The following is a 15762-nucleotide window of genomic DNA, read 5'->3' as shown; positions in this document are numbered from 1 at the left end:
GTGGGGCTGGAGGCCAACTTCTACGCATGTCGACATAACAAGGGACCAGATATTAGGTTAATGCAAAAGCACTGCTTACCATACTATGTCGAAACACGCTTGAAAAAGGCGGTTAATGATTGCTCGCCTCACCGGTCCCCCCACGGGCTCTTTCCGCTGTAGGATCTCTTCGTATGGGCCGAATGATGGCAATTTAAAGTCCAAATAGTCAAACTGCTTTTGAAGTGGCACATGCACCTCCACGATGGAGGAGCCATCACTGAAAAGGATTGTTATTGTTAAGTTCACAAAATAGTAACTGTTTTTAGCTGCAGTGAATGACAAAGGGCCTTTCTGTGCCTTTTCTATGAAGTACCAGCTCTTACCTGAGACCAAGAAGCTCATTAGTGGGGCTAGCATTGTCGGACGCATTTGAGAAGCTGGTGTCCGGGCTCGTGCACTGCACAGCAATCATGCTTTCCTGCAGCAACTGTTTCCGATTTGTACATTAACAGAGGTCCTCAATGAAAGAATCAATGTCACTTCACTAAGCTGTGCTTTCAATTAATAAATTCAAGCATATTGCAACAAGGCCATTTGTGGTGCTGGCAACAATTACAGCCCTTCGAAATTATAGTTAAACGTGAGCTGTAGCAGCAAGGTATTTGAAATTGCTTGATAACCTGACTTGGCTTAAAAGAATATTTTCCCTTTTAAGTGTAAGATGCACCAGCTAATTCCAGCACAATGGCAATACCAAGCAGCATGACAAGCTAGCAAGTCTGCAGAGTCAGCCAAGTTCTATGTAGCATAGGTAAGAGGAACAAACTATGGATTACTTGAACCTGATGCCTACGCCTGAATCTGCACCTGCATCAGGTGCAGATTCATCACGTGCAGATTGAAAATTAACAGCTCGACATCCTGACTCCCTTGAATTTGAATGCCTTCCTTCTCCGTCTCCTCTGACAACTAAGTCAAGGAGATGTCATGTTTCCATTACAAGTATCGCGTCCTTTATTATTTTTTCTCTTCCATTTTCGCAGTGCGCCGCACTTACAATTACATTTTTTGCAGGTTCTGCAATAAATGATTTACCAAACTCACGTGTCATAGTCGGCAACATTGCAGGCAGTGCCTCTGATTTTCATTCTCTGGCAAAATGTGGGGCTCCCTTGAAAGGAAGGGCGCACAAGCTCTAAATTCAAATTTCAGCTGTTTTTTGCAGCATGCAGTGGTTTGATACTTCACAAACACAATAAGTGTGTGATCTACACACCAGGCTTGTGTGTTTGCATTGCCCTAACCTGATGAAGGGCCCTTTAACTTTTTTCCTTACCGGGTCATAGGAAATGGGTGAATTGGATCGACAGCTTTTCGACACGTGCTGCCTGAACTCTTCCACAAGCAATGCCATGCACTTTTAACTGTGTCAAATTTTTCCATTTTTGCCACACTGAGGAGACAAACAATTAAACACAAGCACGCTCTAAAGACAATTTCCTGGTGGCTGCTTGACTTCTATTTCAGAAGAATACACTCACATCTGTATGAGGCACTGTTTTTCTTGCCACCTTTATCTTCGCCTTGGTGGGAATTATGGCATCTGCCTCCAGGTCAATGAAGTCATCCAGATCGTCGTCGTGGACCTGGAGCTGAACAAGGCATTTTAATTATAAATATCAGCGTTTCTTGGGTGCACACATACTATTACAGCTCTTCCAATGCCTATCAGTGCAGCCTGCTCACAGCCCAAAGGAGCAAGAATAGAAACATATCACATGGTATAGACTCATGTTGTTACATTCCAACCTCTTAAGACTTTTTTCCCGAGCTGATGACGCAGTTTCCTATTGATATTTTTATCCATGTAATAGCTACACCCAAATTATCCAAGAACTACAAACAGTGTGGCTAATTACAACATGCATCTGAGTGGCACGTGCTTTATTGATCGGGAATGAATAAGGGCATGCAAATAGTGTCACATCATGTTGCATGCTATTAATATTTACTTTAGTGCGGTGATGTGTCATGCACCAGAGGCCTCAGGAGAGCACCTTGGCAAAGTAGGCGGCACAGAAAATACAGAGCATTGAAGTGGCAATTATATGTGAACAGGAAGAAAGCAAACCTAGGGGCCCAATTTTTATTAGCCATATCATAAGAAGCCAACAAAGATATATATAGGAACAACTATACATAGTTGTGTTTTCATTCATTTTTATTTTTATTAACTTATCATTTATTTGACTCAATAAGCGCAAGTAATTTCTCTTATGCTGTCTTTGTTGGCTTCTTATGATATGACTACTAAAAATTGGGCCCCTCGGTTTCCTTTCTTCTGGCATATATATATATATATATATGTGTGTGTGGGGGGGGTTTCACGTAGCCTGAGCCAAATTAGAATATGCAAATGCCACATCGCTGAGAGATACTGAGATTATTTCTTGCGTCTGCCTAATTAGATGATGTCTTTATAAACTTATCAATTATTATAGCTAGATCAAAGGTCTAAATAAAAAAATTGTAGAGCAACATGAAAAACTCCCCATACAGCTTTCTGTTGCTCATAAAAGTGTTTTTCTGAGCGTTAAAGAATCCCACGAATGCACGCAAAATTGCCGCGCGACTGGCCGCTCGAGGCACTTTGCGTGTATTCGCGGGCATCTTTCACACTCGGAAAAGCACATTTATGTACAGCGTACTGAGCAACAGAAAGCTGTATCGGGAGTTATTCATGTTGCTCTACAATTTTCTCAAACCATTTATATGATCATAATTGGGAAGTTTATTAAGATCAATTATCTAATTAGTCCGAATGCATAAAATATCTCCAAGCGACGGCAAACAACTTTACCTTGGTTCTGTCCAGCTACGTAGCATGTGCATGGCTCAAATTAAGTGAAACACCCTGTATTGCGCTGAAGCACGTGCCGATTCTTGGTAGTATTAAATTTTTGTCACGTTACGAAAATTAATTACTCTCACGCATGTAAATATACCACGTGCGGACAAATCTCACAACGCGAAGGATATGCATGTTCTTTGTTTCAACTAGTGGGTCAGTGCAGCGATTGTCACAAGTATCTTGTAGCGCGAAAAAGAGACTAAAGGCTGTTTCACATGCTGCGACTGCAACGACGAACATCGGTGCTGTCGCACGCGTCGCACTGCGATTTTTTGAGGGCTCATTTCACATGATTGCGATTTCAACAATGCGACTGGTGCGACGCCCACGGTTGCTTACTGCCAGGCTTCGTGGCACACGCTGCATAATTCTTTTACTGTAGTGAATAAAACGTTTACCCTATAATATTATTGACTTCTCTTGATTAGAAGCAAATAATATGTACGTTTACTAATTTAAAAACGTTAGTTAAGATTTGTCTTGGGGTGCGCGACGGCGGTTTCTGTAGTTCAGTGCGACATCGCGCACGTAAACAGCTGTTCGCAGGTGGTTCAGCGCTGTGTGTTGTCTTATCTACATTCTATGACCGTTTCGTTCTGCCTGCGCTATAACAATCTACAAGATGACCTCTCGACAAGTTCATATAGCTACCCTCACCGTATATGCAGTATTCGGAATTCGGCTGCCACGAAGTTGTCGTGTCAGCCCAACAAGATCCTCGCGCTACCCGTGCTCGGCGTCAGCTTCTGGAGAAATGATGCGTGTATATTGCCCGTCATTGCGCATATGTGGTGCCTGCTCCTAGCCATATTCTTACGCCAAATGCAACAAGAAGCACCAACCCGAACGCCCGCGTGTGCCCCTGAACGAAGCCTCAAACGATCTGTGTAATTACGACGTGGAATGAAAATCGTGTTGTGAAATTCAACCTTAGAGCTAGCCTGGTTCGTCCATCGCCGTGCTTGCGCTGCGAATATATATATGGGAGCCCTCTCTAAATATTTCTAAAGGCGCAAAAGCCGACGCATCAAATGTTTCGAGCAGTTACCGTCACTTTTGTAGAAACCTGTACGTTGTAAACTAGCATTCTAAAAGACACGCTTCTCGTCCACTTTGTTGTCCCGTGTCTCGCGCTGGTAGTATACTCGGAACTTCTAACAAGAAGACCATATCAATACGCGCTTTTCGTAATGCAGGATCGTAGGCCCACGGCAGGCGCACTTGCCGTAGAATTTTTCAGCTTTCTGCTCAGCCTCGCACGCCTCTCACGCCTGTTTTGTGGAAATAAATATTATTATTATATTATTAATGTTATTAGATATTATACTTTCTTCACTGTAATATATAGCAATCATCCAGATTTCTTAAGCTAGTCATGCATTTAACCTGTATTAGATCAACATGGTTACGACATGCTTATGGGAGTCATTTCAAACTAGATTGCTCAGCCAGAGAAAGTACAAATGCAAGCCTCAATGTTTATTCCAATTTGGTATTCCTAAACAGATTTTATTGGCAGAATTTTATGCCTGCTTGCATTTCCTGCAATTCAATGTTCAGAGCTGGAAAAACTGATTCCTTTATTAGCTGTCGAAAGGCTGCTTCAATGTCGATAGCAAGCTATAATAATTCATTTCGAAAGTGTGAAGCAATGACTATATGTCTAAGCTTATCAATGCGTTTTTGTTCCACGCACAAAATGAATGCATGACGTGCTTATGTACTTATTTATTTATATACCTCGCTGGCTGCAAGGTTGGAGTATTATGCAAGGGGGAATAAAAAAGTTGTTACAAAAGGAAGAAGGGCACAACATTAAGAAAAAAACCAGCAAAAAAAGCTGTACCAATACATTGCACCAACTAGCCCAACGTGTTTTACTGGCACAAGATTATACAATACTTAACAAACAATAACAGAAAAAGTAGCTGCCCATGCACCCTGTAGAGACGGTGAACCAGCAAAGCTGAAATGTGCAGCCCCGGTGTTTATCACTGGGTTAATTCCAATGGTTTATTCAAGTCTTTCTATATTATTGGTTATGTCTGCGTTTCTTAATGAGGTTATGCACTAGTTTGGCTTGGGTTTATCACATTCTTTATTTCGAATGCCACACATTGCACTTTGCAAGATCACCATCATAGAAAGTGCAATGGAGTGGTTCATTCTGTTAATCCAGCGGGTCCATCAAAGTCTTTCTGAATTATGTTACGCACTTGTGTTTTGTAATGCGTTAATCATAATGTTTATGACTCAGTTATGCACTGTAGTTACGAAGTGACACACTGGGGCTGCACATTTAATTAAATACAGGGACACATTTTCGAACCTATTGGGAAGTCGGAGAGACTGCTGCACGCGCGCTCTGCTGCTAGAGAGAAACGACGTCACTATCTGTCTAGCCAATGGCCCACCACACCTTTGCTGTGATAATAATTACATCATGATCTTGTCTTAACCCCATCCCCCTCTGTGTCCCTTCCCTGCAATAATATGCAGTTATAATGTATGTTTGAAATGCATAAGCATTTCTGTGTCTACCCAACAAGAAATATCTCCGTCCATCATGCAAGGCGAATGCAATGGCTCATACCCCTACACTAGGGTTTTTGGGATCGGACCATGAGTGTTTCGCCTAGGCATATACAGCTTCACTGTAAAAAGAATGAACGCCTTTCTGCTAGAGACCAAGACAATCATGAGGTGTATTAACAAATGAAAGTTTATTGAACATGCCGAGTAAATGCTGTTCGACAAGCAATAAATCGAATTTACACAAAAAGCCGAAGCAAGATCTGATGTGTGTCCATACAGATCCCAGCAGGAAACGCATCCATCTCTGAAAGTGTAACAGCGGCCATGCTGACACAAGATTCTCCCAGTGTATTTGCATCTACAGCATCCATAATTTCTCTAGGCAGCCGATCTCCACAGAATGCTAGCTTCTTCCTCTACAATGCACTATCCACATCTGAGCGTGCATTGTAGAGGAAGAAGCTAGCATTCTGTGCAGATCGGCTGCCTAGAGAAATTACGGAAGCTGTAAATCTAAAAATGCTGGTTTAATCTTGTCAGCACAGCCTCCATTAGAAATGGATGCATTTCCTGTCAGGAAACGCACATGAATTTTTGCTTCTCCTTTTTGTGTATATTCAGTCTATTGCTTGTCAGCGAGCATTTACTCGGTGTGTACATTAAACTTTCGGTTGTTAGATCATCTCGGTTTTCTTGTTTGTCCTATGTGTTCACTGGTGCCATTTGCAGCCAGGCTATTCATTTTTTTTTTTTAGACTGCAACAAGTCACTTTAATGGCCCTCATGATACCTTATAAAATCTTTTATTTGGCCTATGTAGCAAGACTGTACAGTGTGAAGCAGTAAGAACAGGGTACGCTAACTTCTAATTAAAAGGTTTATTGTGAAAATGCAGTGATCTATAAAGGTTACCACAAAGTAGTACAGCAATAAAACCTGATAAAGACTAGTGCTTGATGAAACCAAACATAAAAGCGGAAAAAGGAGAAAATACATATAGATGTATACAAGTCCAGGGGAAAAAAACATTGTGATCACCAAGTGTGCATGTGGCTACCTTCCAGGAAACTCATTTTTTCCCAATGGCATGGAACTGGAAGAATGTGCTTGCATAAGCAAGCTGTCAGTCTGTTTATTTGAATAACAAGAGTGTTTCTTGAAAGGTGCCAGCATGCAGGATTGGCAATTGTAATGATTTTTTCCTGCACTTGGAATTTTTCTCATTTTCTTTCTGTAGCATATTTATTTATGTTTGGCTGCATCAAGCACCATTTTTTATCTATCCTTCAAAGATGTCTTTCTTTTTCTGGGGAAAACTCGGGGAAGGCAGGAGATGGAAATTCAAGACGATGAGCAACATGAGAACAAGGTGAAAGTAGGAGCCAACGTTTCCACACGTGGACCTTGAAGAAGACAAGTCCACTTGTCGAAACGTTGGCTCCTGCTTTCACCTTGTTCTCGTTTTGCTCATCGTCCTTTTTTTTTCTGGTAATTTATAGAACTCGCCACATTTTTACAAATGAACCTCAGCTGAAAGTTAGTCCTCATCCATATCTAGTGTCATCCTGTTGATACTGCTTCATGCTGTGCACTCTTGCAACATGTGTGTGTGTGTGTGCGTGTGTGTGTGTGTGTGTGTGTGTGTGTGTGTGTGTGTGTGTGTGTGTGTGTGTGTGTGTGTGTGTGTGTGTGTGTGTGTGTGTGTGTGTGTGTGTGTGTGTGTGTGTGTGTGTGTGTGTGTGTGTGTGTGTGTGTGTGTGTGTGTGTGTGTGTGTGTGTGTGTGTGTGTGTGTGTGTGTGTGTGTGTGTGTGTGTGTGTGTGTGTGTGTGTGTGTGTGTGTGTGTGTGTGTGTGTGTGTGTGTGTGTGTGTGTGTGTGTGTGTGTGTGTGTGTGTGTGTGTGTGTGTGTGTGTGTGTGTGTGTGTGTGTGTGTGTGTGTGTGTGTGTGTGTGTGTGTGTGTGTGTGCGCACGCGTGGATTTGGATGTGAGATCGGGCCCTTGGGCAGAGGTATCATTCTTCTCCTGTGCAGCCTTATGAATTCATTAACTATAGTGCAACAGAAATGCGATGGACAGGAACAAAGTGAACACACAGAGCGCTTCGTTCTTGTCTGTTGTGTATCTGTTGCACTTTAGTTAATAATGAATACACACAAACTCGTCTAGTTTTCAGTTAATATGTCGGGCTTATAAGCCCGCTTGTGCCCTGGAATATCTGCATGGCTATGTATCCTGTAATTTAATTTCTGGCCATGTGCTTGCAAGTCGCGTGTCAATCTCCTGATTTTCCTGACAATATTGTGTGATGTGCAGGCCCACACAGTTTTTGGTGAATCCATACAGGGTGTTGTACAGGGTGTAATCTGCACTACAAGTGCTGCTTTGATTGCTTTCAGTTCAGCTTTTGTAGGTGTAGGATGACCTGGAATGGTACTCACTTATATGGGGTTTAAGTTTATGTAGTGTCATACTACTGTTACACTGCTATTGCCAGATCAGTGTACTATATGTGCCTTATGTTTGCTTGCATCTTCATGATTAGCAACCTCCTCTGTGTGTTTGGCAGTTGCATACAGTCTCCTGGCCTAATTGTTTGCCCCCATATTCCACGGTATGGGCCTGTTATGTTTCAAGTTCAAGTACTCCCTAGGTTGTGTTTCTGAAGGGAGGGGTAGTCGTCTTTGCATCTCATATGCTACCTGGCATAGTATCTTGGGACGAGGTTCTGAGCTCTTGAGACAAAGAAATTGTGCTGCAGGCTGCAACTCTACTCTGTCTAGGTGCTTGTTCGTTAGCTCTTTCTCATAGAGGTCTTCAAGCATGGTACAGTTGGAAAGACCTGTTATTACTACCCGATGCCTGTATTCGATGAGTTGTCTTTTTTGTGTGCTTCTGGTAATGCATACCGTACCACACCTTGGACACAAGCACAGCATCTGCGATTTTCTATAGTATCCACTCGTCCACCCCCATTATTTCGAGATTATTCTTTTCACCAGGTGTGGAAGTTGCGCCCAGGCATTGCATAATTGTTTCACCCACGTGCTGGCTCTGCCGTCATGGGCTTACACTAGCTGAGGATTTGTGGATGTGTACTTGCGGGCATATTTGTCCAGCTATGTGGATCACAATGTGCAATCTGGGGTAGTTCTTGATTCTAGTCTTTCTTTTTTTTCCAACGTCGATATGAGCTGACTTATCAGAAAGCGAGAGGCCAGACTGGCCAAGAAAGTCTGCAGTGTTGTCGAGGGCTTGTTGCATCATTCTTGATTTCTGTATAAGCTTTCCCATAGACTGTAATACACCATAGGCTGTAGTGTTTCTTGTAGTATGCCTGTGTTGTTGGTGTGTGTGGGCCTAATGTACCTCCAACTCTCACCTGGAATTTTCTGTCTTTCAGAAAGTTACTGTTTAAGTGCTCTACCAGAAATGTTTTTGCTCATCGTTCCTCTTATTAGAGCAGCATGAGCTACTGCTGTTAAAAGCCTCTTCACTCTCTTCATTCTTTCATAAGCGGTATTACACAATGTCCTGCAATAAAGTTTCTGCTGCTTATGGCCCACTCATATCTGCCAGAAGGGACAACTCTTGAAAAAGGTTTTTTTTGTGCTATGTGTGCGACGTAGTATGAGCATTCATGCCTTGACATTTATACATCTGTAGAACCAGCTTCCCGACAGAGTACTTGCTATACCTGATCATGTTTATTTGTGCAGTGCTGTTGAACAATACATATTGATGCAATGAATATTTACACACTCGAATTATCACGAAAGATGGTTGTTTTACAATTCTGCCCTTTGCTTTCTATTGGTGCTAGATTTTGCATAAGCATGCCCCCCTATGCAATAGTATTTTGAAGTGTAAGGGTTCAATAAAAGGTGAACTAAACCTAAGTGCAAGAGCTTTTTTTCTCACCTACGACTCCCATCGAAATGCGACTTCCATGGCTGGCAAATCAAACCCTCGCCTTGGTGTTAGCAGCAGATTGCTATAGCCACAGTGGCAGGTGAACAAATTGAAGAACAATATTTATGTCTATAATTTTCTTTCTTCCCTATATGTAAGTAAAGTTTGGAATAAGCTTGTCATTGCAAAAAAAGCCCAGTTTGTGGTCTTTTATTGAATAAACAACATATTGTGTATAGTTGAAATGCAGAAATTTGTTCTAAAATCCTCGGGTGATATATGTTCTTGCAAGTAGCATGGTATTTCATTACTTATAAAGATAGTAATCGCAGCGGATATCGTTATATGGGTTTACACACTAATATATGTGATCACAAACTTATTAGAAACTTACTAGAAACATGTAAGGCATGAATGTTTCTGCACACTTGATCAGCTGTGAACATGCAAGAACTGCTTGTACTGGCTGACTTCAGTGCACAGTTTTGATTTACTTTTCTTCAGCGTGTCGTTTTATACTGGTTTATCCCCACAAGAACAGGCCGTTTGCCTGCTTTTCGCATTGTTGCACGAGTTCTACATAATTGTGCAGGAGGGTACGTCGTCACTTTGCCACTATAGCAAGCAATTTAATTATTCTACTAGCTGTACAGTTAATTACCTCGCAGAGCAAGTGTTCATACAGATGCAGTAAGGATACAAAGTCCGCAACGTAGTCTATGTTTATTGGTTTCTGTGCAAGAAAAAAAACATTCTCCAGAGAAGAGGCATGTAATATTTTATTCAAGCCACGGATTTAATGCTATCGTAGCAAATTCATTACGATAGCCTACACTTTTGCTCTGTCAAATTTAATAAGAGGCAAGATAAGCTTTCAAGATGCATCGGGAAATTCATGCTTGAAAACCGACAAGAAAATGCAACTGAACGGTACCGCGTTCAGCGCAACGTTGAAACTTCGGGTACTTTGCTGTCTTGTCATTTGCCCTTGCCGAGGTTGAAATAATTCAAGCTGCTCCGTAAGCGCGATATTGCAAAAGAAAATTGTGACGACCTCGTCGTCTGCTGGGGATCGAACACCTCCTAGCACTGACAACTCGCAAAGGCGTACGAAGCAAACGTGAAAATGCACTTCATTTGCTGTGTAGCGTGTCAACAAACGCATAGCAATCGGAGAATGCAATCTGCGGTACAAGTTTTTTTATTCTCCCTTCGCGTACGTACCGAATTCGACGATCCACGTCTCCGCGCATTGCACTTGTCGTACGAGACGCCATTTTCCAAAACAAACCGGCGAAATAGCTCCGTTGACAGCTCTCCGCGCAATTTCGACGGAAAATCGCAGCGATCGGTGCGACGGTGTGACGGTGCGACTGTGCGACCAACCGGTTGGTCGCAGCCGAAAATCGGGGGGTCGGCACTGCGACTGTGATTTTCATCGCAAACGACGGAAATCGCACTTCCGGTGCGACGAAAATCGCATCATGTGAAACAGGCTTAAGACAAAGAAACACAAATCGAAAGGACGGGAGCCTTCGTTTTTTCAGTACATAATAGTTGTACCAAAAGTACCCAAAGTTGCGAGTTGGCATGCATTCATGCTTGGGAAGTTACAAGCAGCGAGAAAAAGCGCGCGCACATGCATAGAGAAAGGGATACAAAAAGCGCTTCTCTTGTCATGAGTCCCTCTGTAGCTGTCCGCGTTGCTTGTAATTTGCCAACCATGCATGACTACTTACGGAAGTGACACTATTAACCATCCAACCCAAATGCAAAGCTATCAAGGTATTCAAGGTACTTACCAGTGTGTTCTCGTTGACGGGCACAAATGGCGCCAAAGCCGCCAGAAGTTCTGCATGGGTTCCTGTCGGCAGCACGAGCTTTTTACGCTCGCCTGTTTCCAAGATGGCTAAACACACTACCCCCGCCATCTCGAAAGGTACTACTGCCGGACGTCAAAGTTCGTAAGCTAGCGGGAACCGCGGAGCTCGGGAAGTGCGCGTACTCGTAGGAGCGCGACGGACGGCCGCACACGTATGACCCTAGCATAAGGAGCATATAGGAACTAACTGAGCGCCAAAACGAGCAATCGCAGGGAATTGTGGGGCGCGCCGTCAGCTGTAGTAGCTTCTGATTGGATGGACGACGCGGCGGCATTAACGGCATGCCCGGCGCGCGTCTTTTTCTGCGCGGTTTCAACTGTTGGTCGTGCGAAGCTTTCCGTCCGCTTTGTCGACCAGCAATGCCGTACCATTCATGCCGCTGATTTCTGGGTTTCAATTCGCCCTGAGCACGACGATGACGAGCCAAGAAAAGCAAGGATGTGTAGGGTTCTTTTTTTTTTTTTTTTTAAGGATACGCTGTTTTCACAAGCGAACTCTGGTTTTTGTTTCGGCAGCCTTTTTTGTTTCTGCCAGGTTTAGCTCTACGACATTTACCGCTGCTTCGACGCGCCGTCACTGACTGCTGTGCCTGCGGGTCGGTCAGACGGATGAAAAAGCTATCTTTATCCGTAATTTATCAAGCAAGGTTTCGACTTTTGCGCTGCTGCTTCTGTTTCCTTGCGCGCTCGTCGGGGAGTGGCTCAGAGCATATATATATGTGTGTGTGTGTGTGTGTGTGTGTGTGTGTGTGTGTGTGTGTGTGTGTGTGTGTGTGTGTGTGTGTGTATATATATATATATATATATATATATATATATATATATATATATATATATATATGGAAATAAGCCGACGCGAGAAACTCGTTTGGACCTTTACATCGAGTGGCATGTGCGCAATGCCCTCTGGAGCTCCCTGGGAGGTCTCCCAACCAACATTATATGTTGTATGGTAGAATCGTAGTGGGATATGCCCATTTCGGTTTGGCCAAGAACGGACGCACACCCAGTGGCACATGCTCAGTGTTGTAGAAAACTAAAAGTAAATCAAGAAATTCGTTAAATAAAATTCACCAACATTCCATTCAAAGATCGGCGTGCTTTGTAGGTGCCTGTGAGGCGACCTTATATTTTCAGGTCTTATGTAGCAAGCTTTCTCTCTCTCTGTTCTTTTCAAACATATAAATATATATGTATATATATATTTATTTATTTATTTATTTGGTCAGGATACAAGGGCTATATAAGGCACTTTATAAGTCACTATCATACAATGGCTATTGGGGGCGAGGACTTACGGAGTCGCTATCTGTCGGAAGCGCTTGGCTTGCGTAGTATGAGGGATAACGCGGCGCGTTCCTCATAGTTTTGGTTTCGGCGCTCAATAAAAACAGCACGCGGGAGCTATCCTGGACATTACTGTTACTCTCGAAACGAATGAAGTCTTTTACTTACTGTCAAAATAATAATCTTGGACAAACAAAGTACAGAATGGCTTACGGACACTATCTCTTTACCGAATAGGTACAGTGATCGCCCAGTGCGGGTGGCCGCCGCGATGGAGTCACCCGAACCGGTTTCTTGCGTGAAAGGTCGGCTATCGCAAAGAGCGAACTATGTGAAATATCTTCTTAAAGTGGGCTGTCTGTATAACCAAGTGGAGCTTAACAAAATGAAGCCTCCATGCAGCCATCGCACGGGTTCGCGGTGACCAACTGCGCGTCTGCATGCATGTCCGCGCACAATGTTTCACTTTCGCACCGTGCCGTGAGCTTTAGGCCGCAGCATATGAGCATTTGACAGTACACAAGCAACCATTGTTGCGTGGATACTCTCAGAGCTGTTCAAAAATAATTTCGTTATAACAGGGACTTCGACGCTTACGACGGCGACTTATTGTGATGTCCCGTCTCGACGATTCAATCTTCTTTTTTTTTCTGAAGCATCGGACGTTTCAGTATAGTTATTTCTCAAGTTGCGTCGCGCTGTATATTTATCGGTCCTCTCAACGAGCAATTACCCGCTGCTTCTTTTTCTTAATCCAGTACATCTCATTGGTTGGTGCTACACAAGCATGAGAATATGCCGTGCCTTTTATTTTGATGTGCTTTTTACCGTTGCCTTTTCGTTGCAATGAACTTGCCATTATCTAGAATCAACAAGGTCATTGACCAAAGCTTCATGACATTAACAGGGCTGAGCGCGCGGGCGAGCGTCTCAGTGCGCGCTTTCTGCTACTCACCGAACATCGCAACCCCGACGCTGTACCAGGAATATGACTCGCGGAAGTGCTTGCTGCATGCCCGAGTTGTAGCCGACGGCTGCTTGTCGGTTCTGAGTATCGTAAACTTCACGCAGCTTCTTGTCCTGCGGGCTGACATATGAAGGCTGACATCCGGCTCCGTTGTGTACGTCCGGCACTGCGGCATCGAGCAGTAGCCTACCATGTTGGATGCCTTCAAAGGCAGCCACTACCTATTATAGGGTTTGCAAGTGTTGTCAAGTGCACACCCGAAGAGAGAAAACCTCCCACTTAATCAGAACCGCAGCGCATGTGGGTCTTTCGTTTTCAGCTCGCTTCGGCGCTTCCGAAGCAGCCGACGCGGCCGCTGTGTCCACGTGATCCCTCATACTCCGTCACGCTGACGGAGGCGCCAGCTTTTTTAGTGGTGGAGCTCGCCCCCAATATAAGCGCAAAGGTACAGGAACAGATGATATACGTTACGTAAGAACGAGAACTATTTACATTCATACAGCCGAGGAACTAAGTAAAATTTATTCGTAGCTCGCTTGTGGATCGAGTGTTGGGGACTTTAAACCACCCGACCGCGCACACCGGCACTGCTATATAGTGACAGAAGCCGAGTGGCGAGGCTCGAGGAAGTCGCACATATGAGCTCGCGCGTGAGAACGAGAGGCCGGGCAGCCGACAGGAAACTCGTTCGCGGACTTTGTTGTAACCACTGGTTCATATGTAACAGCTGCGTGCTTGCTAATCCGCTTGTGACGTGTACGGCCCTGCAGTACTGAGCAGCGGCCAAGTGTGATTCTTTGGGAATCGTATCATTTAAAAGTTGTTTGTTTCTTGTAAAGCAGAGAGAGCGGTCACAGCTTTTGGAGCTCTGTCGCTCCACAAGCTATGGTTGACATATATATTTGTAAATAAATCTGTATATGAGATGTTGTCGCAAGCCCCATTTGCAACGTGCACGTGGACTCAATATCGAATAGGGTGAGGAGATCGACAGTTCTACCATCGCGAGAGGCGGCCCTGCAGGGGCCTGAAATTATAGCTTCATCTACAACTTGCTCTGTATCGAAATATTCTGCCAACGCACCAAGAAGGCACTTTGCGGTCAAAATATATATACTTTCGTCTACAGACTAGCACAACAAAATATTGCTGTTCACTTATAATCTCGATCCTTGCACACAGCCCTCTACTGTGCGGGTTCAGCTGTAATGCCGACTGTTGAATGGCGCAACTGTCGAATAAAAGGCACTTTTTATGGCGAAGCAACGACAAAATACGTGCGTCTTTTCGCTTCCGGAACAAAACTAATTGACTATTTAAGAAGGTATTTACACGAGTCAAAATGCAGCAAAAGAAACAGAGATTGCCAAGTCTTGCTCCACACCAACACGATGTTTGAGCTCTCATTTTTCTCGGAGGCGTCAGGGATCTGCACCTTCTACACCCTGCAAGTGGCAATCAGTGCGTCTCTTCAAAACATGTGGAATACATGTACAGCATGATGTTCCGGATCTTCGTGGCGGAGCGCCGGCGGAGACCGGGGTCTCTGACTATGGATATATAGTGTAATTAAACAAACCGCGAAGTTCCCGCATATTATTCACAACAACCGTGAGGCAGAACAAGAAGAAAAAAAGGTGCTGGAAAACAAGCGTTTCAATCGATGTGGTTTAGCTCGCTACAATTTGAAGCATAGGAGAAAATTAAATAAGATGAACACGTTATATTCGTGTCCCGAAACCAAATTATAACGCGAGGCGCGTTATTAGGGGAGGAAATTCCGTAAAACAGCTCCCATTATATTTTTGCAAATACGGTATTTGTTAACGTAAAACTCGGAGAAGCAGCATAGCCTCCGAAAACAGCGGTGGAAACTCTTGCACCTATCCCTTCTTCCTTCCTACTACAGATCTCGGAAGTCTCAAGTACTCACTTTTTCCATCGAGATAGAGAGTTTCTTTCTATCTAGATAGAAATGCAGTGATTGTGGAGAGGAACAGGCGCTATCTGCAACGCGCGAAAGATCGACAAGCAAGCGAGCTGTCGCTGTGAGCACCCACTTGCATTATCTGGAAAGAGAGAGAGAAAGTGATCGCGTGGAGGAAGAGGTGCAATTGGAGCTATTCTTTTCGCGCGCGAAACTGCGAAACATCGAAGAGCGAACCACCTTCAGCGTGCTGCGCTCAGATTCTGTTCAACTTCACGCAGGACTCCCTGCCAGAGTGCGATGATGTTTATAAGTACATTTATCTTTTTGTGAGCCGGAGGTTACGTAGCGACGGCGCTGC

At 43.9% G+C, this 15762-nt stretch overlaps 1 long non-coding RNA gene across 1 annotated transcript; it reads right to left on the bottom strand.

Annotated features, from left to right (window-relative positions):
• Positions 1 to 380: 380 nt before the first annotated feature.
• Positions 381 to 12212, bottom strand: LOC126519089 (uncharacterized). The gene is made up of 3 exons (XR_011890580.1): positions 11141 to 12212; positions 1524 to 1634; positions 381 to 460 (listed from the first exon to the last, which is right to left on the bottom strand). It is a non-coding gene; the product is annotated as an uncharacterized lncRNA (long non-coding RNA).
• Between the last annotated feature and the right edge of the window lie 3550 nt (positions 12213 to 15762).

Source organism: Dermacentor andersoni, chromosome 10 (assembly GCF_023375885.2).
Source record: "Dermacentor andersoni chromosome 10, qqDerAnde1_hic_scaffold, whole genome shotgun sequence".
Classification (NCBI taxonomy): Eukaryota; Metazoa; Arthropoda; class Arachnida; order Ixodida; family Ixodidae; genus Dermacentor; species Dermacentor andersoni.
This window is presented reverse-complemented; position numbering and strand designations above follow the sequence as displayed.